The sequence below is a fragment of the Crocuta crocuta genome, unplaced genomic scaffold (genome assembly GCF_008692635.1).
Source record: "Crocuta crocuta isolate KB4526 unplaced genomic scaffold, BGI_CrCroc_1.0 scaffold162, whole genome shotgun sequence".
Lineage (NCBI taxonomy): Eukaryota > Metazoa > Chordata > Mammalia > Carnivora > Hyaenidae > Crocuta > Crocuta crocuta.
Window position 1 is genome coordinate 7429989 of NW_027529433.1, and position 22614 is coordinate 7452602.

Below are 22614 nucleotides of genomic sequence, written 5' to 3' on the forward strand. Positions count from 1 at the left end.
TCTTGGGTCCCTTAGACCACATCCTCTGTGACTCCCGTTTCTTCACAGAATACATCTCCAGTTTCCTGCCACGTCAGGGATGGACCCTCCTGCCTCACTGCCCTGTTCTTAGCCGTTCTTAGCCCTACTCCTCACCCCTGTTCTCAAATTCCCAAGGCTTTTTCGGGGTTCTGCAAGGGAAATTAACTCCCTCCCCTCTGGCTTCCCCAGCTGCAGCCTTAGGTTTCTGTGTCCTTTGGTCTGATAAGTCAGGTAACAGTTATATTTCTCTTTCCAGCTCCGCCTAACATTTTTCTTTTGATATATCTTAGTTAACCTCCATTCCATTTTCTTAGAACTTGTGATTTATGACGATTTCTCCCCCGCCGTGTTTTCCTCTCATTTTGCTGGGATTTCAGGAGATGGTGGAGAGAAAAGCAAGTGTTTAATCTGCCACATTTAACCAGAGACTTTCCAGAGCCTTTTAGAAACAGCAGTCCATAACTCTGATAATCACTTTTAATTCAGTTACCTTCCCAGGAATGTAAAATGAGAGCCGCATAGGCCTCTGGGAAGTAAGAGTACTAGCCTGGTGTACATTCTGGTTTTTCTGATCAAACCTCACAATGTGTAATTCTTCTTAAGTCTCTGATAAAATGAAACCAGATTGCAAAGCTCTAAACCCAGTGCCTTCAGAATTGTTTGCCAAGATGGTTGTATTTTGCTAGTAACAGTTACACCTTCCTCATTAATGCGCTCCCGAGTGTTTCATTCTCCCATAAAGCCACTGATGATAATGATTCTAATAGCCAGGGGGAAAAATAATACGTTACTGTCTTGTCAGGAAGAAGTCACCATAGACATGTTTTTTTCCTGGATGTTGGAGAGCATATAGACATTCGGCCACTGTCTGTAGTCCTGTCTTGACGTTTTCAAGTGAGGTTTGAAGTTTGGACAGATGGAAGAAGGTACTGGTCACTGCAGCCATCAACCTCACTGCGAAGTCACAACAGAGCAGTGGGCTGAGAACCCAACAGAAAGGAGACCACTTCGGTCTTGGATCTGCCTCTCTCGGGCCTGACGATCTGGGCAATCGTCCACCTCTCTGGGCTTCTGGGTTTTGTAAAATAGAGGGGAGGTCCACACAACCCCTTCCGTCTTTCTAGCTCTGCAAACACTAGGTCTATACCAGTGCTTAGTAACGGCTCATATCCGCAGAGAGAGATCTTCTGCTTTGATAGAGAGCTTACTCTGAGAGCCTGGGCCGGGCTCTATCCCCACCACCTCTTTCACTGGTAGTGTCCGGAGAGCGGTGATCACTTCTGGCACTTCCACGCTTAGGCAGTGTTAGTACAGAAACTGGCTCCGTCCCCTTGGAAACCCGGGCCAAGGGCTGGAGAGGATGCCTTTGTGCCCTGATGCCAGCTTCCAGTCCCTGGCACTTAGGGCCTCTGGGTGGTTTGCTTTAAATCCTCAAACAAACAAACAAAAACCAGAAAAACTGTCTTTCGAGTAAGGGTCGTTTCAGGGTTCTGGGAGCTCCCTCCCCTCATAGCAGAGGCAAGTATGGGACTCGCAGAAGTAAAGACACCCGCGTAGCCCAATTGCGTGCAGCTGCACAGACGAGGTGCACCCTACGGGCTCCAGCTGGTCGTCAGGCACATGGGCCACTTGCAAGCTGTGATGGGTTGAATTGCATCTCCAAAAAAAGATAGGTTACAGACCTAAGCCCCAGTACCTCGGAATGTGATGTTATTTGAAAATAGGGTCTATTTTCTGTGCAGATGCAGTTAGTTTAGATAAGGTCACACTGGCCTCGGGTAGGTCATTACTTAATCCAGTGTGACTGATGCCCTTGTAAGGGGATGATGAGAACATGCAAAATCGAGCAGAGGTCAGAGTTCCGCAGCTAGAAAGCAATAGACAGGGCGGGGGACCCACACGTCCGTACAGACAGCCAAGGTGAAAAGCATCTTTGGCCATCACCGGCTATCTTCTAATTAGAAAGTCATCAAGGAAATGTTTATGCCTGGCCAACTTCAGAACATAATTAAATGATCGTCAGTGTTTGCATCCTCAAGACAGCCCAGCCAGTGAAACGGAAAATCTCATACTCTTCTAGATGAATCCCTGCTGTCAACCCATCTGTGTTTCAAAGGTTGGACTTTGCTTCCCGGGCCTTGTTGACAACCTATCAACAAAATTGTTCAGTGTTTATCACATGCTATGAACTGGGCTAGGTGCTGGGGGTGCAGCCATCACCAGGGGATGGCATGGACCCCAGGGCCTCCCTCATAGAACTCAGGTTCTTATGAGAAGCACTGACATTAAACACACTATTTCAAATAATAAGTTAATAGATTTACAAGAGTGGCAAAGACCAAAGAGAAAAGTTTAGGATGCCCTGTCCGCCTGTAAGGGAGATCTGATGGGAGTGTGCTGGTAAATGCTGGCTGCTACACCTCCAAAATTCCCTCACTTGTGGCCTTTGTGTAAATGCTGCCACCGTGACGGATTTCAGGTTTCCCTGTTGCCAAAGGCAGAGTTGGAGTGAGATACACAATAGGGGGCCAGTACTTGTATTGCAAGTATAGATGGCCTCAGTAGCATGGATAATAGTACAACATAATAAATAATCAGGAGGTAAGGTTTCAAGTGTTTTTTGTAATATAATGCATTTAACTGTGTTTGTATAATTTAATTTCTAATGATCCTGCTTAACATCCAGTTGTAAACCTGCACCTCTCCCAAGCTGGAACAAGTTCGATGCTGGGGGTTAGGCAAGGCGCCTAGGGTGGTGACACTTAAGGGAGGTGACACTATGGAGGTGACATCCTTAACCTGAAGGATGAATTGGAATTAGCTTAATACAGAGGAGGTGAGGAAGACCATTCCCGACAGGAGCCATGACATGTAAGAAAGTCCTGGGATTAGGGGCACCTGGATTGCTCATTCGGTTAAGCATTGGACTTTGGCTCAGATCATGATCTCATGGCTTGTGAGTTCGAGCCCCATGTCAGGCTCTCTGCTGTCGGCACAGAACCTACTTGGAATTCTTTGTCCCCTTCTCTCTTCCCCTCCCCTATTTATTCTCTCTCTCTCTCTCTCTCTCTCTCTCTCTCTCTCAAAAATAAACATTAAAAAAAAGAAGGCCCTGGGATTAAAGAGAGCCTAGCATGCCTGAGAAACTGATGACAAAGAAGATGAGGGGAAACATGGAAAAAAGAGACTAAAGAGAAGGACAGGGACCGAATCATACAGAACCTTGCGGTCCATGGAGAGGATCTGGGCTTTATCCTAAGTGCAGTGGAAGACTATAGAAAGTGTTAAGGAGGGGAGTGATAATCAGATTTTAAGTATGTAAAATATTCTATTCTGTGAATGTATTAAATGACTCAAAGGTAGATATAAGACACCAAAAGTACAAATAATGGAAAAATAGATAAATTGGACTTCATCAAAATGTAAAACGTTTGTACATCAAAGGGCACTACCAAGAGAATGAAAAGACAACCCACACAATGGAGAAATTCACAATCGTGTATATTATAAAGAACTCTACCTCCGCAGCTGTAAACCAGACAAGCCAATTAAAACATGAGCAGAGGACATGAATACGCATTTCTCCAAGGAAGGTATACAAATGCGCAACAAGCATTTAAGAAGATGTTCAATGTCATTTGTCATTAGGTAGGTATAAATCAAAACCACAGTAAGATAGCACTTCACGTTCATTAGGATGACTGTGATGAAAACGAAACAGAAAACAGTAAGTGTGGTGAAGTTGTGGAGAAATTGAAACCCTCTAGTTTCTGGTGGGAATGTAATATTTTCCAGCCCCTGCTAAAAAACAGGGGCAGTTCCTCAGTAATCCTCAATGTAGATTTCTATATGACCTGGCAATTCCATATGTAGGTATCCCAAGAAAATGGAAATGGGTGTTCAAACAAAAACATACACAAATGTGCATTGCGACACTATTCACAGTAACCAAAAGGTAGAAACAAATGGGACACCACTCAGCAGCAGGAGTGGATAAACAAAATGTGAAGTATCTACACAATCGATACTATTTGGCCATAAGAGAGAAATGCTAATACATAAAGCAACACGGATAAACCTTGAAAACATTATTCAGACTGAAAGAAGCGAGACACAAAAAGCCACATGCGGTATAATTTCAGCTATAGGAAATACCCAGAACAGACAAATTTATAGAGACAGAAAGTAACTTAGTGGTTGCCAGAAGGCAGTGCCAGGGGAGAATAGGAAGTCCTGCTTAATGGACATGAGGTTTTCTTGGGGGGTGATGATAATATTCCAGAACAAGACAAAGTGATGTTTGCACAACATTGTGAATGTAGTAAACGCCACCAAACTGATGCATTAAAATGGCAAATTGTGTTATTTGCGTTTTACCTTGATAAGAAAGACAGTGAGCGCAGGGAGCCTGCTGGGCGATGTTTGGTTGGCAGAATTGTAGGGACTTGGGATTGAGGGGAGTAGGTCACAGGTAACCTCCGAGTCTTTGATGATAGCTACGGCATGACTGGTGATGGCATTTACCAAAACAGAAAAATTCTGAAAGCGGATCCTGAGTTCCCTTTGGGACACGCTGTGACCGCGATACCTGGGGAGTGTTCTTCCTGACAGAGAATCTCACGAAGTCAGTTGGCTACGTGGTGTGTCTTCTTCATGCTCATTACCTTGATCTCCAGATGGCTGCTGCTCCCCCAGGCTTCCCGTCTCTGTGACAGAAAAGGCTTGGAGGTAGCGGTGCAGGACAACAGCGGGAAAAGAACAGAAACCCTTCGCTTGCGTCTCATTGGTCAGATGAGTGTCACGTGGCTACCCCTTTGCTGCAAGAGAATGTGGGAGGGTAGTTTGAGTGGGCACACGGCCCCTCCTGAGCAAGACCGTGATTCTGTTTATGGGGATGAAACTGAGATGGATATGGGGTAGGCGAATATCAGTGTCTACCATATGGTGTAATTAACATCATGAAGAATGCCAGCAGAATTTGTACAGGAAGGCTGGAAGATAATACCCGGTGGAGATTCAGTATCCTCTTAACTTGTCACTGAGGCTGAGTGATGTCAATTCCTTTCATCTTTCTTCACAGTTTAGTTACGTTTTTCAAAATTCAGTCATTTCAGTAACTTCTCCCCACGTCGCTTTGACTTTCCAACATCCCTTGTGAGCTATCCCTTGGAGTTACTCTTCCTATAAAGGAAGAATAGTGGAGATCAGCCTTTCTCAGTTGGGAAGTTCTGTAAAGTATGTGCGTTGGTGCTGTGCCCTAGAAAAATAAAGTTAACCACACAGATGAAAGCCATGTTCCTAACTTTTGTTTGACACATAGGATATTGATAGCATATGGAGCCAGGAAGGTTTTCCGTCACCCATAACTTGGTAAAATATTCATTTCCTTATTCTACCTCAGATAAAATTTCATTGTTTGGCTTTGGCTCAAAGATGAGACCATTTAAGGAATAAAACAAACTTTCAGCCCTTCATGAGTAAGCCTAATCTAAAACAAATTTAGTATTAAATTACCAAAAAAGATATGCCATTTAAAAAATGTCAACTAACACAGAATGACTGAATTTTTACACTTCACTTTTAACATGTGAACACCCTCGGAAACATCAGGATTCAAGTGTCTGATGCTATTCCAGGCATGCACGTACACTCAGAGGAGCACTTACCAGAGACAGATGTTGACTCCTGGAAGTCATTCAACGTTTGAGAATTATTTAGGGCAGGCGGTGTCATTTTCCTTTACTTACCTCCAGAGACCAGTGTTAATGTTTGCCTTGTGAGCCTAGGAGAAAATATCACCTTTCTCTCCCATACCTCGAGGCTCCGTTGCCTCATTTATAAAACATAACCATTCCTCTCACTAATTCCACTTGTAGGCATTAAATTTCACTCAGCATTTTTTTGTCTTTGCTGTTTTAAGAAAACACAATTTAGAAAATAATAATTGCAATGGCACAGTGCAGTGTGTTGTACTTATAAAGATCCCTGGGGGGCTCCTGGGGGGCTCAGTCTGTTAAGCATCTAACTTTGGATCAGTCATGATCTCACTGTCCATGAGTTCGAGCCCCAGATTGGGCTCTGTGCTGACAGTTCAGAGCCTGGAACTTGCTTCAGATTCTGTATCTCCCTCTCTCTCTCTGCCCCACCCCTTCTCACGCTCTCTCTTTCTCTCTATCAAAAATAAATAAATATTTTAAAAATTAAAAGAAAGAAAGAAAGAAAGATCTCTGGGAGTCAGGACACTGTGATTCTCTTCCAGATCTTCCAACAGATCTGGGCAAGTCCCTCNGAAGGCTTTGGGTGACTAATCCACAATGTCCCTTCAAGCTCTAGTTTTCTGTAATCTTTATATGTATGCCAAGGTTTTGGGTCGATGTAGCAGTAAATTTTGCTTCCATCAGCTAATATGGGGAAAGTGACTTGCCATGGCTTAGTTCTTTACAATGTTTTTGTAATCAAAAATTTGGAGAGAGACAGCTATCTGTCATTGGTTGAATGATACAGTGTCAGGGACAACATCTTCTTTTTTCTTTTTCACGGCTTTGTAGAAGTTTAGTCAACATACAATAAACTCCACTAATTAAATTGTACTATTTCATGGATTTTGACACATGTATGTATCCATGAAACCATCACAGCACTCAAGATGGTGAACACGCCCATTACCCTCAAAAGTTTCCTCATTCTCCTTTTTAATCCCTCCCTCTTGTCTCCCCTCACACTCCTCAGGTGACCACTGATCTGCATCCTGTCACTATAAATTAGTTTGCATTTTCGAGAAACTTGTATGAATACAATTCATAGTATGTACCCCTTTTGCCTGACTTTTTTAGTGTGTATAATTATTTTGAGATTATCCATGTTGTGTCATGTATCAGTAATTTATCGCTTTTAATTACAAAGCACTGTTCTACTGTATGGATATATCACAGATTGTTTATCCATTCACTTCTTGAAGGGCATTGATATTGTTTCCAGACTTTTTTTTTCAATTGGTTCCAGAATTTGACTATTACAAATGAAGTCACCATGAACATTTGTGTAAAAATCTGTCTGGATATGTATTTCTTTTCCTCTTAAGTAAATATCTAGGAACAGAATGGCTGAATCATATGATAACTAGATGTTTTTGGTTTTGTTTTTGTTATAAGGAAAGTGCCAAACTGTTTCCAAATGTGGTTCCACCATTTTGCATTCCTACCAGCAGTGTAAGAAAGTTCCAGTTCTTCTCCATCCTTGGCAACACCAGGTACGGTCATTTATTTTTTCACTCTAGCCATTCTAATAAGTGAATAATAGTATCACATTGTGGTTTTAATTTGCAGTTCCCCAATGATGTTAAGTATCTCTGCATGTGCTTATTTCTAATCATTTTCCTGGTGAAGCGTGTCCAAAATTTTGTCCACTTCTTTATTGCATTGTTTGTTATCCTCTTCAAGTTTTGAAGATTCTTTATTCTGGAAACAAGGCTTTTATCAGATATATGATTTGCAAATATTTTCTCTGAGTGAGCAGTTTATTCATTCTTATGACTGTGTCTTTGAAAAAGCAGAAGTTATTTATTTTGACAAAATTCAACTTATAAATTATTTATTTTATGAATTCTGCTTTTAGCGGTGTATCTAAGAAATCTGTGTGTAACCCAGAGTCACAAAGAGTGTCTACATTTTCTTCCAGAAGCTTTTTAAGAACAAATTTTAGATTTTACAGTTAGGCCAGTTGAGTTAAATTTTGAATGCAGTGTGAGGTATAGATCAGCTTTTACTTTTTTTCTTTTTGCCGTTGGACATTCAGTGCTTACAGCATCCTTTGATGAAAGGACTGTCCTGTGCTGAATTGCTTTTATAATTTTGTGAAACGTTGTTTGGATTTATTTCTTGTCTCTCCATTCTGCTCCATTCATCTATTTGTTTAGTTTTATGTCAGTATCACCCTGATTATTGTAGCTTAATAATATTTGAAATTAGTAACAAAAGTCCTGTAATTTTTTTCAAAGATGGATAGCTATTTTTTTTCCTTTCATTATAATATGAGTTTTAAAATCAGCTTGTTATTTTCTACAAAAAAAAAAAAAAAATTGTCATATTGAGTCTTCAGATCTGTCAACAGAGTTTATCTGTCCATTTATTTGTGTATTGGACATTTTCTTTCAGTAATGTTTTCAGTATACAGATGTACATTTTTGTTAGATTTATCCTTAAGTATTTCATATATTTTATGTATTGAAATTAGTATTCCTTTAAAATGTTTAAGTATCTCAGGGTGCCTGGGGGGGCTCAACCGGTTAAGCATCTGACTTCGGCCCAGGTTGTGATCTCAAGGTTTGTGGGTTCGAGCCCCATGTCGGGCTCTGCGCTGACAGCTCAGAGGCTGGAGCCTGCTTGGGATTCTGTGTCTCCCTCTTTGCCTCTCCCTGGCTTGTACTCTATCTCTCTCTATCTCTCAAAAATGAATAAATGTTAAAAAAAAATTTTTAGTTTTTAAATATCTGATTGTCCACTGCTAGTATATAAAAATACAATTGATTTTTTTATGTTGTACATGTATCCTGCTAACTTGCCAAACTTACTCATTCTCATAGCCTTTTTTTGTAGATTCCACTGGATTTTTCTACAGATTATGTTACCTGTGAATAGATGGTTTTATTTCTTTCTTTCCAATATGAGTGCTTTTTATTTCTTTTTCATGACCGATTTTACTGGCTAGGACCTCAAGGGCATCATTGAACAGAAGTATTGACTCATCCTTGTCTTGTTCTTAATCTTAGAAGGAAGCATTTAGGCTTTCATCATTAAATATGATGTTAACTGTATATTTTTATAAATGTCTTTTACTGGGTTAAGGAAAACTCCTTCTATTCCTAGTTTGCCAGGAGTTTATGTTGGGAGCGAATGCTTGAATTTTGTTAACTTTATTTTTCAGATTTATTGGATCTTTTTACAGAGTTGTTTTGTTAGGTTTTTAGTTTGTTTTTTAGTGAATTATTGCTAGAGCATTGCTGATAGAATTTTTTTTTCAGATGCTAAACCAGTCTTTCATTTCTGTCTATGGTTTTCTTGTAATGACTTGGTTTTAGTCTAATGGTAATAATGGCTTCATAGAATACATTAGGACATGTTTTCCTCATGTTTAATTTTGGGGGGATATGCTTTGTATGATTAGTATTATTTCTTCCTTAGATGTCTGGTAGAATTTCCGAGTGGAGCCATCTGGACCTAGAGTCTTATTTATAGGAACATGTTTACCTACAAGTTCAGTTTCTTCAATAGATATATGGTCATTCAGGTTATCTTTGTGTGTGTGAGTTTAACAATGTCTTTCAAAGAATTTTTCCATTGCACCTAAGCTACTAATTTTAACAAATGCATAAAAGTATTCATTATATCCTATTACTATCTTTTTCATATCTATAGAATGAAATCTATAGTGATATTACTTCTGTCTTTTCTAACATTGGTAAGTTGTGTCTTTTTTTTCCTAGTGTGATTTATCAATTATACTGACATTCTGACTGTTGGTTTCATTGGTCTTTCTCCTCTTCCATCACCAGCTGCTGCCCCTCCCTCTCCCCTTTCCCCTGCCTTTCCTCCTCCCCTGTTCCTCCTCCCCCACCCCTCCTCCTCTTCCTCCTCTTCCCCCTCCTCTCCCTCTCCTCTATTTCAGTGTTTTCTGTCCTGGTATTAATTATTTCCTCTCTTCTGTTTACTTGGTTCTTCTGTTTACTTGATACTTTTGATTCTGTTTCATTGATTCTTTTTCTAGTTCTTTAAGATGGAAACTTAGACCTCTGATTTGAGACCACTGATTTTAAGATGTTTCTTCTTTGCTAATATATAGATGTTTAATATTATGATATTACCCCCTCGCTACTGCTTTAGTGGCATCCCATTAAATAGGACGTGTTGTAGTCTTTTTTTTTTTCCAGTTCAAACTACTTTCTAATTTTCCTTTTGACTTCTTTGTTCATAATTGTTTAGAAAAGTGTTTAGTTTCCAAATATTGGGGGATTTCCCAGAGAACTTTCTGTTACTCATTTCTAATTTAATTCCATATGGTCAGGTAGCATATCATAATCCATTCAGGTAGTTCTTTTTCATGGCCTTAGGTAATTTTCTTACATGCATGTGCTGATCAGTAATAGGCTAGAACTCAAGGAGGGCCCCCTGCAGATCTCTGGATTTTTCTCTTTATATAGCTCTTTCTTCTCTGGTTTTCTGTCCTGCTGATTCTACCCGCTGTGGTCTCCTCAGACTCTGTGTCACCTCCACTCAGGGGGTCTGCTGGGCTCTATCTGGTTTCCTACTTCCCGCTCCACAGCCTGGAAACTCTTACAAGGCAGCTTTCTGGGGTGCCTAGGTGGCTCAGTCAGTTAAGCAGCCGACTTCAGCTCAGGTCATGCTCTCACGGTTTGTGGGTTCAAGCCCTGCGTCGGGCTCTGTGCTGACAGCTCGAAGCCTGGAGCCTGCTTCAGACTCTGTGTCTCCTTCTCTCTCTGCCCCTCCCCTGCTCATGCTCTATCTCTCTGTCTTTCAAAAAAATAAACATTAAAAATTAAAAAAAAGAAAAAAGCAGCTTTCTGGGCCAACTCTAGGCTCCCATTCTTTTTTTTCTGGCCGCTTATGCATCACTGTTTTTCATTGCCTGATGTCCCCGGGTCTTGAAATCTGTCCTTTCATACATTTTGTCCTCTTCTATGTTCATTTCAGGTTGAAGGGTACATCTGGTCCCTGCTAGACCATCTCAGCCAGAAGCAGAAGTCCCTGAGGGGCAAGTGGGTGTTTACCATCTTCATCTTTCCCTGGAGGCTTTCCCTCATGCACAGGGCCCAGTAAGGATCACGGAATGGTTACTGTATCACCAAGCATGTCATTACATTTAACCCAGGATTTAATACCAGCCATGCTTGTCCGTTTCATTTTAAATGCAACCTGTTTTTCCCAGAGGTCCCCTAGCAAATTTACCCTTTGGTTCAGATGAGGTCACCTGCCATTCTCACCTGCAAATGAGTCTGAGAAAGCAGGAAATAGTGTTGTCCTGATTGGCTTACATTTAGGAGTGATTTATCATCAGATGTGTTGTCTGCCACCCCAGAAGAATTGCAGAAGGAAGGGGGAGGGGACATAGGATATTGGGTGGGTAATTAATTAATAGAGCCTGCCCCTGAAGCAACCAATAAAACCCTCTACAGAAAGTCAGAACAATGTCCTCTCCGCCCTGGAGCCTCTTTGCCCTGCACATGGTCCACTGAGGCTTTTCCTCACACTTGTCTGCTTTCTGATCTCTCTATAGCTGCTAAAGAGTCCTGTGTCGTGAGGGCCAGAATAACATCCTGGCACTCCCTGAGGTCTGTTTCTCCCCTGCAGAGAGTTCTCTGAAGCTCTAAAATATCAAACCAGGAGAAATGGCCAATGAAACTGCTAGTTGATTAAGGCTCTTTAATGAGATTTTCTGTTATTTGCTTGCAAATAAGTTACAATAGCAAATAGACATTTCATCCAAGCAGTATGTACTTTACTAACTCCACAGTTCATCTCTGTAGGTTTCTTAAAGCACATTTATGGGTCCTTCGTTTTGTTTATGCTGCTTGGCTCAACTCACAGGTGATGAGAGAGAATGATGACCCTGTTAGTTCCCAGCGCTCCTCCCAGCAGTCAGGATGTATGAGTGAGAAGTTTCAGATGGATGGAGCTCTTCATGAACTTGGCTTGCTGACTTGTAGGCAAAGGAGGCACTTTACTGGACCAGGGAGGCATCTTTCTGTACAAACCCTTGCTGGCTCAGGTTTGGATCAGTGATACAGGCTCCCAGAGACTTAGGTGTGAACTTCACAGACAAAGCAAAACAACTACTTTTACACCAACATTTTAAGTCCCAAGGTTGACATATAGGTGTCAGGATGAAGGGAAAGTGGTCTTATCTTGACTTGCTTCACAATTTAGTTAGGTAAAGATGCTCACGAAGTAAAGAATGTCAAATATTTTCTCCTCCCTCAATCTTTAAACTAATTCTGGACAGTTTCAGTTTCATGAAACATTCAGATGAGATTTGAGCAGAATTTCCTGCTTAGACCGCTGTGGCTGAGAAAGATTCAGGGATCGTAAGGTTTGAGCAGTAAAGAATAAACTCTCTAACTGAGCAGGGTCTGAGGACAGTTTGGGGAAGAAAGACGTAGGAGGGGTATCTGGCTGACAAGAAAATTGGAAGAGAGTAGTCTAGCTTAGAAAAGAATACCGGGGGTGCCTGGGTGGCTCAGTCAGTTAAGCATCCGATTTTGGCTCAGGTTGTGATCTCACGGTTTGTGGGTTCAAGCCCCACAATGGGCTCTGTGCTGACAGCCAACTCAGAGCCTGGAGCCTGTCTCAGATTCTGTATCTCCCTCTCTCTTTGACCCTCCCCTGCTCACGCTGCCTTTCAATCACTGCCCGCCTCCCCAGAAATAAACAAAACATGGAAGGAAGGAAGGAAGGAAGAAAGGAAGGAAGGAAGGAAGGAAGGAAGGAAGGAAGGAAGGAAGGAAGGGACGAGAAGAGAAGAGAAGAGAAGAGAAGACCTGGCTGGAGGATGGGAACCCGGCTGGACAGATGGGATCAGTGGAGAAATAGCACTCTATGGAACATTAATTCTATATTAGTAAGGATGGACTAAGTTGTGCCGCAGTAACAATTTCCAAATCTCTAAGGCTTACTGCAACAGAGGTTTATTTCTCTTGCATGCAAAATCCTCTCTGGGTCCAGGCAGCTCTCCAGGGCAGTTATTCTCTGCACAATGACTTAGTTCTTCTGGCTGCTTCAAACTTTTGGGCCTTCTAGCTCAGCAAAAGGCCTTCTCTGTGATTTTCTCAGTGTAACCGAAAAAGCCTAGAGGCTCACACATGGGCATTTCACTGTCTCAGCCTAGAAATGACAGATGCCATTACAGGGGCCATCAAAACTAGTCACACAGCCCTGTCCAGCTGCAAGGACTGCAGGGACTCGGGAGCGCAGACTTCCCTGTGCCTAAAATAGGAAAAGAACCAGACACTGGTCGACACGATAATGTTAAACATTCCGCTCCAATTCATGAAGCTTCTCTTGGGGAAGAATTCTTTGCCAAGTTTGCAGGTTCAGAATTTCTTTCCAGAAGGGATTCATGGGCACCTTCGTGGTTAGAGGAGGTATGCAGGGACTTGTTTTAAAACTGCCTAGTAAGAAGCAAGCATTACGTGGATTCGTTTTTCCGGCAGCTTTGGAGGATGTGGACGCAGGCTCTGAGACCCGGTGCCACCTGTCTCCTCTCCCCTGTCTGTTGCCTCCAGTGCCTGGGCTCTTAAGTGTGATGCAGTGAGCATGTGCACATTTGGTACCAGCTGAAGCACCAGATGGGCAGGCCACCAATGGGCCACCAAGGGCAGGGAGGCCTGGGAACCGGTGGCAGTACTACTGAGACACTGGTTCCCCACGTCACGGTCCGTCAATCTGTGCCAGTCCCTTGTTGCAACCTCTTTTTCCTGCGGACATCAGCAGTGCCACACCTGCCCTGGCGCTAATGTGTCTTCTCAGAGCAGGTGACCGGGAAAGCCCGATCAATAGATGAGATTCTTGCCCTGACTCTGGGAGCTCATCTCCTGTTAGGAGCGTGTCCCTGTGTCTGGAAGAGCAGGGGAGTCGAGAGCAGTACTTACACGGTTGTCTTAGCGGGAACGAGACTGCTCAGCACTCAACCCAATCAATGAACTGGGAGGAAGGCAGACAGGAAGACGTGCAGCCAAATGATGCACAGCCTCTCCACGCTGGGAGGTTCCTGTCAGTCTGGGGATTCAGAAATCCAACCCTAATGGGGCCAGGGACAGTGAGACTTGTACCTGATATAGCCATCTTTGGCCCTTCAGTGGCATCCTCAGCCACTTTCCAGCCTGCCGAGTCCGGTGACCCGATGCTGGCGTTGTGCTTTGTGTCTCCTAAAGGCTCAGTCTGCCTTGCACCCAAAACTGTGATCTTTTATGGATCTGCCTAAGGGAAACGAAGAGAAAATAAATTCATCCTTGGCTTTCCCTTTGTACAAGTCCCCAGATAAGCAGATCTTTCCTCCTCCTCAGTGCTGACTCACCCAGGACGGGCTCTCTCCTATGATGCCTACTCTTGATAAATCCTCCTTAGATGTGCCTGTATTAGTACCGTTCCCTTAGCTGATTCTCTGCTGTTCTGAACACTGTGGTACAAATGCATAATAATTAACATGTTTTCTGCCTTTTCAATTAGTGAATTTTCCAAATCAACTAATTCATTTTAATTCCTCAAACGTACTGATCCATCCATTTACCTTTGTCCCCCTTTTGTATATTATTACATATATACATGTATGTACATATGTAAATATATCTATTTTAATTTATTAAAAAATTAATTTTAAGTATAATAAATTAAAATAGTTATGTATATTTTTATATGTGTATATATGTATATGTATTTGATATACGTAAACATAGTAAGTAAAGTATTCTGTTGGTGCTTTGGGGGATTTTGGAGAAAGAAAGTGGTGAAATGGAGCTGGTGAAGGGTATTAAGCATTCCTGGACATGACACCAACAGTGACCAGTCCAGGAGGGGATACTTAGGCTGCCCCTGGAGTGAACAGAAAGTTGGTCATGCCAAGTACAGAGGGAGAGTGAGCTTGGTAGGTCTAAGGTCGAGGGAGAAGATCATGGTCAAGGATTCTAGAAGGCAAAGCAGAGAGTGTTATTTGGGAGATCAGGTTTCACAGAACTTTGTCATTTGGGAGAGGTGTTCAGAAGAAATTGGTTGTGTTAAGCAAGGAGAACATGATGAAATTCTGAGTTTTTCTGACATGGCCCCATCTCCGACCTACCGTTGCCTTTCATTTCTGGTGTGATACTAGTTTTTACCATTTAAGAGAATATAAAGTTTTCTTTTAAAGCAAATGTATTTAAGAAAACAGAGTAGAACTAGAAAAATAGTGAAAAATAATTTTTTTCAACGTTTATTTATTTGTGAGACAGAGAGACAGAGGGCGAGCAGGGCAGGAGCAGAGAGAGGGGGAGACACAGAATCTGAAGCAGGCTCTAGGCTCTGAGCTGTCAGCACAGAGCCAGATGCAGGGTTCGAACCCACAAACCATAAGATCATGACCTGAGCCAAAGTCAGATGCTAGCCAACTGAGCCACCCAAGAGTTCCTACTAAATAAATAATATAGATAGAACTGAAACCATCAAGGCGGGACTTGAATGACTGAAATTAGGGCAATGCTGACCTCAGGCAGAGCAACAGGGAGCAATCTGGGTCCCACACCACTTAGAGGAGATGCCCAGTACTCTGCCAAGGATTTGAGAAAGCAGCAGCCTGCTGATGGAAGCAGAAATGGCACCACCCAGGGTTGTGCTCAAAGTCCATATGTAGGTAGACAGAATATTCCGTATCTCATCGGTCACCTGATGGATGGCCAAGAAGCATCAGGGCCATCATTCAAAATGCCAGTCACTGCCTCCTTGAGACCCTGCACTGTCATCGACCTTTCAAGTTGCTCTTGACAATTATTTTAAACAGATTTCCACAGCATGAAATATTAACAGATAGAAGGAGACTCGCTGTAATTTCTCTTGAACGTTATACTCTGTTAAGAATGGCCTCACAATTATAGAAACAGAACTGGTAATTAATAACTGCTGGCACACACACAATGATAAGAATTATGTTATAAAAATACCAAGTTTTCTTGATGTGACCATCTATGTAAAAAATCTGTATTTCTGAGAATACCTGTATCTCTGAAATCCAATTGCCGTTTCACAGTTGATGTGAAAAAAAGCCTTACCAGGATATCCAGGGCCCTGATGTTTTTAATGTACTTTGAAATTATGACATAAATTTAAAAGAGAGAGGATTCTTCATCTCATTGTTAAAATGAGTTATAAGCATTTATTATTTCTATCATGTACATGATAGAAAAGAGCTAATAATCCTTTTCTGATCTGACAGAACAGTCTTGCAAATATGTATACAGTTAAAGACACGGAGATGTTAATACAACATGAGGACCGAGGCAGCAACTTTTTTACATAAAGCAATCAGTCAGTCAGAATTGCAGGTCGCACAGGACACAGCACAATTTTCTCAAGTTTTTAGAGTCTTACAAAATCCCTTTATTCAAATTGTACCTCCAAGGACCCTTGGTTGCTAATTATACATCTTCATACAGGCGTCTGTGTGGAAACACAAGGAAAACAAAACCAATGTTCTTGAGAGGGCTCGCAGTCCACCACCTTATCAATATGATTCTTTTCACTGAGCCCCGACATAGGTGATCCTCTCTGGGGCTTCCCTGGGGAGAGACAGCTCGATCTTGTTCATTGTGAAGAGTAGCAATTTAAAGTTGTGTTCTGGAATTTCATTAGTTAACTTTCAAAACAAGAGTCTGGCCTAAAGACCAATTTTATCGGCAAAAATAGAGAAAGGGATGAGATGAACTATATTTAAACACAGTTACATGTGAGCGCATAGCACTAACTATTCCTTGTATTGTTACAATGTGCAAAAGACTCCAAAATGCAAGAACTGGCTAAATAAAGCGGAGGGGTCACTGTACCATGAAACAAAAAGTAATTCAAAAGAATTTTTATTTAGACTGAATGTGGAAATGACTTGAATTCAAACTTTGAGAGAAAAAGTAATGAATGAAAAAATAAAAACGTTGTGAATGAGCATATATATGTATGCTTTTAGCTTTTGCTGAGAAAAAAATGGGCCATTTAATGTATTTTCCTCGTTTCTCAAATGTTAGGAAACCATTGGTATACCTTCTAGCGATGATATCTCAGGACTGACAGAATGTGGTACCTCCCCGCCAAGATACAGTGCTCTAAAATGCTGTGTTGCCAGCTCTGGAGTTAGATTAGGGAAAATAAATCAGTATGGCCTGAGGAAATTTTGCAGAATGTGGAAACATTTACCCTAAACATTAAGCCAAATCACTGATCTTAAAAGAATTATCTCCAGGCATAGTATGGACTTTGCAATTATTTAAAACTGAATATTCTTCAGATGAATTGATGCACTGTAGAATCTTTGAGTCTAAAAGACCTGAGGAGGGTTCTCTTCCTAATTCAGGTGGCCCCTCTATAAAGCTCCTGAGTATTGTTTAAAAAAAAAATAAAAAATCTACATAGATAGTGGTTGCCTGTAAATTTCTTAATAGAATATGCAGAGCAGGTTGCATTTCCACTCAGAAAAAGAAATAATTAATCCCAAGCCCTGTATTTCAGTTATGTTTAAGCTTGACCATGAGTCACAGAGACTGAAAACAGTAGTAGTTTAAAGAAGGCAGACGCTTACTCCTTTCCTTTGTTCTGGCACTTTGGCTCCCCAAGGTCCTCAGAGACTCAGCCTCTTTCTACTCATTTTCCCTCATGACCCAAGATGGTGGCCAGAGCTCCAGCTATCCTATCTGTATGCCAGGTGGTAGGATGGAAGATAGGCATAAAAGAAATGGGCAAGCCATATGGGAGCTTTTGCTTAAAGAACATTCTCAGAAGCTACCAAACGATATTTCAGTATATATTTCTTGACCAGGATTAAGTCATGTTGTTAGGCTAAGCTGCAAGAGACAAAGAGAAATCTTTTTATTCTGGGGAGCTAGATCCCAGTGGGGAAAAAATGGAATTCTATGGAAGAAGGGAAGAATGTATAGTGAGGGGAAAACAGCATTCTCTGCAAAACTTTTAGCCGAAGCTATTGAAACTGGTAGGTGTTTGGTAATTGAAAAAGTTAGTTTAAGTAGGGAATCACAAAGAAGATAAATATCTTGATATTTTAATATCTTAATATTAATGACATTTACCTTAAATGCTCTTTTTCAGTTCTAACATAACAAAGTATGTTCATTCTTCACTTACTTTGAGTACAAGACAGCTAATTGCAGTTAGTCTTGGACCCTCTAAGTGAAGATCACTACAGCCTCTATAAAGAGAAGCTGAAAGCTTCTGGTTTGGTTGAACACTCAGAGATTGAGGGAGAGTGGCGGCCTGCAAAAGGGCATGGCAGCTCGTGCCCTATGCTCTCCTCCATCTAGCTGTTCCTGAGTTATACCCTTTTGTAATACACCAGTAATCTGATTTTCTTATGACTGATTCATGGAGCTAGGAAAGACCCCACAAACGTCTTCAGCACCTCTGGTTGCATAAAAGCAGAAGGTGACATCCCCAGTATGGCCAAGGGGTTTAGTCCCATCTTATTTGTTTGATTAGAAATCTGTGTTATAAGAATAAAGATATCCAGGATAAGGTAACTGAGCTGGATGGCACTCCCTTGGTTCTGACAGCTGCGGCACCCATGACAATACCCCTTTCTGACCCAGTGCATGCTCCATGCTGTCTGAATCCTGAAAGAAGACAGCCACCAAAACCAGGATTTGACCACAAAGATGGAAGAACAGGGCCCGGCCGATGCTGTCTACCAGTGGGTTGTGAAGTTCAGAAAACGGATGACAGGACTTTTCTGAAGTCTGCTAGTGGCACAGCCAAGCCATGTACGAACTCGCTGTTCAAATACCTGAACTTTTGGAATCTGTTAAGAGATTTTCATCTCTTGCCTGATGTGAACTTGCAAATGTTTGAAGGCTTCTATCTTTGTCATGATTTGGGTTTGGGTTTTCTCTTTTGCTTTTTGCCTTTCCCAAATGTTTAACTTAACTTTCATAGAAATAACTCACACTCACATTTTCCCCGTTTTACATTTTAAGTGATGTTTCTACAGAGGATGTTTAAATGGAATCCTTCCCTTGTCTCAATGTTGCCTGAGGCCCAACAACTGAAAATAAAGGTTATTAGTACACACATCTGAAGAGAGGGCACAGATCATCTTTGCCCGATTGGCTAAGGGGTATGGCCAGAATTTTCCACCACCACTTAGCTTATCACTAACTTCCCAGCTACATGAGAAAGGGAGGTTGATGAAAGGAATTTCTTCGAAGAGAAGATCAGGGAGTGACCTTCAGGTGAACTGCTAGAAGAGCATGATGGGTATCCCTGGAGATGAAGGTCACTAAGACTGGAAGCTGGACTTGTGCCTAGAAAAGTTTGAAGTGAGAAGCTGGGCCTGGCTGCAGAAGGAGAGAGTGCACGGGGAGAACAAGGGTGTTCTACCAGCATCATGCTTCCCCAAAGCCAAGTGGGCACGGATGTGCTCCCATGGTCTGAGTGGACCTCACTGAAGGTAGCTGAACTTGATCATCATGAAACAGCCCTGTCCAAGACGTCTGCCTGCCAACCCAGCGCACTCATCAGAAGTTCTCTCTCTCTGCTCCTCCCTCCTCACTTGTGCATTCTCTCTCTCTCTCTCTCTCTCTTCTCTCTCTCAAATAGATAAATAAACATTTTTTTAAAATTATTTTTAAAGAATAAAACCAGGCCACCTGAATGGCTTAGTCAGTTAAGTGTCTGACTTTGGCACAGGTCATGATCTCACAGTTTGTGAGTTCAAGTCCCACGTCAGGCTCTGTGCTGATAGCTAAGAGCCTGGAGCCTGCTTCAGATTCTGTCTCCCTCTCTCTGCCTCTCTCCCACTCACCATCTGTCTCTCTCTCAAAAATAAACATTTTTTTAAAAAGTTAAAAAAAGAATAAAATCCATTTAGAGGCAATATATGAAACAAAAAAGTCAAACATAAGTAACAATACCTCCATTCAGTGAGATAGTAACACTTCAAAAGGACTTAAGAGATCACCTAAATTATTAAACTTGAATAATAAGGACACAATTTTCTCATTTATCCGGTGCTTATGTATATTTGAAATTTTCCATGACAAAACTTTTGTTAAGAACTTACCTATTCATAATAGCTATTAATTCCTCCCGGGTTACTAACTGTTGATAATTTGATGAAAGCTCAGAGCCATCTCCATAGAAAAATTTAGATTAGGCATGCCTGGCTGGCTCCATCAGTTGAGTGTGTGACTCTTGATCTCGGCTCAGGTCATGATCTCACGGTTCATGAAACTGAGGCCCTCATTGGGCTCTGGGGTGACAGTGCAGAGTCTGCTTGGGATTCTCTTTCTCCCTCCCTCTCTGCTCCTCCCTGCCCATACTTGCTTTCATCCTCTGTCTCTCTTCCTCTCTCTCAAAATAAATAAATAAACTTTAAAAAAGAAAAAGAAGAATTTAGATAGACCCATATGTGAAAATCTTGTGCACAATTTCAGCAGATTCATGGAGTCCCTGCAGATCAGCTATGGATCCCCCAAAATTCCTGGTCCATCTTCTTTCATTTATAAATGAGGAAATTAAGCTCCAGGGAGGTGAGATGATTTGCTTAAGGTGATGGAAGGAGTCCAGAGGTGGTGTCTGTCTCTTCTGCTGTGCATTCCCATATCCTTCTTCAATCAGGATGGGGAAGAAAATTCTGGAATGGAACACAGTACCGTTAGGGAGTATCCTCTTAAGGGGCTGTTGAATGTTTCATCTACCTGTCCTTATTTCTAGAAATGAAGCCTCTACTGACCTGGTCACCCCGGTAGAAACACTGGAGTCCCCTTTCCCCTTCCCCTTCCTCAGCTTTACGTCCCTTATCCAGTCAGTCACCAAGTGAGTCACCCGTGACTCCCACTCTGTGTCCTCTCTCACCTCTGAGCCCTCTTTGCTTTTCCTCCCATCATCTCTCATTGCAGGTCTTCCTATACTGTGGTGACTTCCTACTAACTAGCCTCTGGCCCCAGGTGTCAGGCCTTACCTGACCCACAGGGACTCACCAGCATAACCTCTCAAAAGCACACCTCTTACCATGTTTCTGCCCTGCTCAAAAACTACTTGGGATTCATCTCCCAAATGAGGCCACTGAGGCCCAGAGCAATGACATGCTGAAACCAAGTCTGCACAGCTAGTAAATGAAAGCCCAGAATGCTAGAAGTCTGGAACCCAAGCCTTCCAATTTCAAATGTAATGCTCTTAAGGATCAACCATAGAAAGCAGCAACAGAACCAACTAGGAAGTTTGATGAACATGCAGATTTCTAGAACCCTTCCCCAGTGACTAAGTCAGAATCTCCAGGGGATTTGTGTTTTCAACAAACTCTATAGGTAATTCTAACAGGCAGTCACATTTGGGGATAACTTCTCTATAGTAATATCTAATATGTAGCATTAGATAACTAATACATTGACTAAAAATCCATTAATATGTTCTTATCAATATATTGATTATCTAGTACTGTCTGTATTAGTAAGACTTTGTTTAGACATTACTGCCACTTTGATTTACTTGTATACATTGTTTGTCAAAATAAATCATCTGCTGGCCAACAGACACATGAAACGATGCTCAGCATCCCTCCTCATCAGGGAAATACAAATCAAAACCACACTGAGATACCACCTCACGCCAGTCAGAGTGGCTAAAATGAGCAAATCAGAGAACTCTAGATGCTGGCGAGGATGTGGAGAAACGGGCACCCTCCTACACTGTTGGTGGGAATGCAAACTGGTGCAGCCCCTCTGGAAAANAAAAAATAAATCATCTGCATGGTGGCTGTAAATCCTGAAGACCAGAAAAGAATACCACTATATGGTATTCCTTTGTTTGAAAGGCTGGTGACATACACCATGACTGCTTGGCAATATTTATTCTTTGTCCAGTTATAGTCAGCAAGGAGATAAAACTTTGACTAATGTCTCATTGCCTCCTCTGCAGAACTGCTGAATCCACAGCTGAATCATGAGCTTTGTCACTTGTTACAGTTCCCTGTGAATCAGGGCAAATATCCCTAAACCTCTTTCTGCAGAGGTTTTCATTGCTAGAGTCATCTTTCTCTTTCCCCTCTGTTCAGCCCCTTCAAATGAAGGCCAGACTCAGAGCATATGTGCCCATCCCACACAGACATCCACAGACCATGAATTTCAGACCTAAAAAGTTCAAGGCTTCAGAGAAAGCTCAAGGCTTCAGGAGGCTAAGATAAGAAGTATCTGGGCAAATAGAATGGGTATAAACTAAAAGGGAGCTCCATGGTGATGGTCTGAGATCTCTGGTTGAGAAGAAACCTTCTTAGGTGTATTTGGCATTTGTGGGTCCCCATGCAGACTGGCTGATCCCAGCCCAAGTGAACAGCAGTTCGTTGCTTCAGATAAACTTCCCAGATCTCCTGGGGACTGTGAAGGTCCTCAGCACTTCTGTCTCTGCCGGACCTTTGTCCTCACACCTGGAAGAGTCTGTCTGTGAAATAAAATACGCAAGAGAGACTGCAAGAGCCCAGTCTACCAGCAGATAATTAATTCAGTTAAGCAATTGGACATTTGACTACACAGGTGGGAGGGAGCTTTTGGGGGCGATGAAAATGCTCTACAGCTTGATTGAAGTGGTGGTAGCACAACCACATCTGTTTGTCAAAATTCATTGAACGTACACTTTAAAAAAATGAAACTTTAACATCAATATAAATTTGCCTCAGTAAAAGTGACTTCAAAAATATACTAAACATAGTTTAATTGAATGCTTATAAGATTAAAAATACTTAGAAGGGTACAAAGAAGATTTAAGGTGACTCAGAGAATAATAAAGATGACATTTTCTTTTAAGCAGTAGGTAACAACTTCAACATAGTTTTTAAAAATTTTTT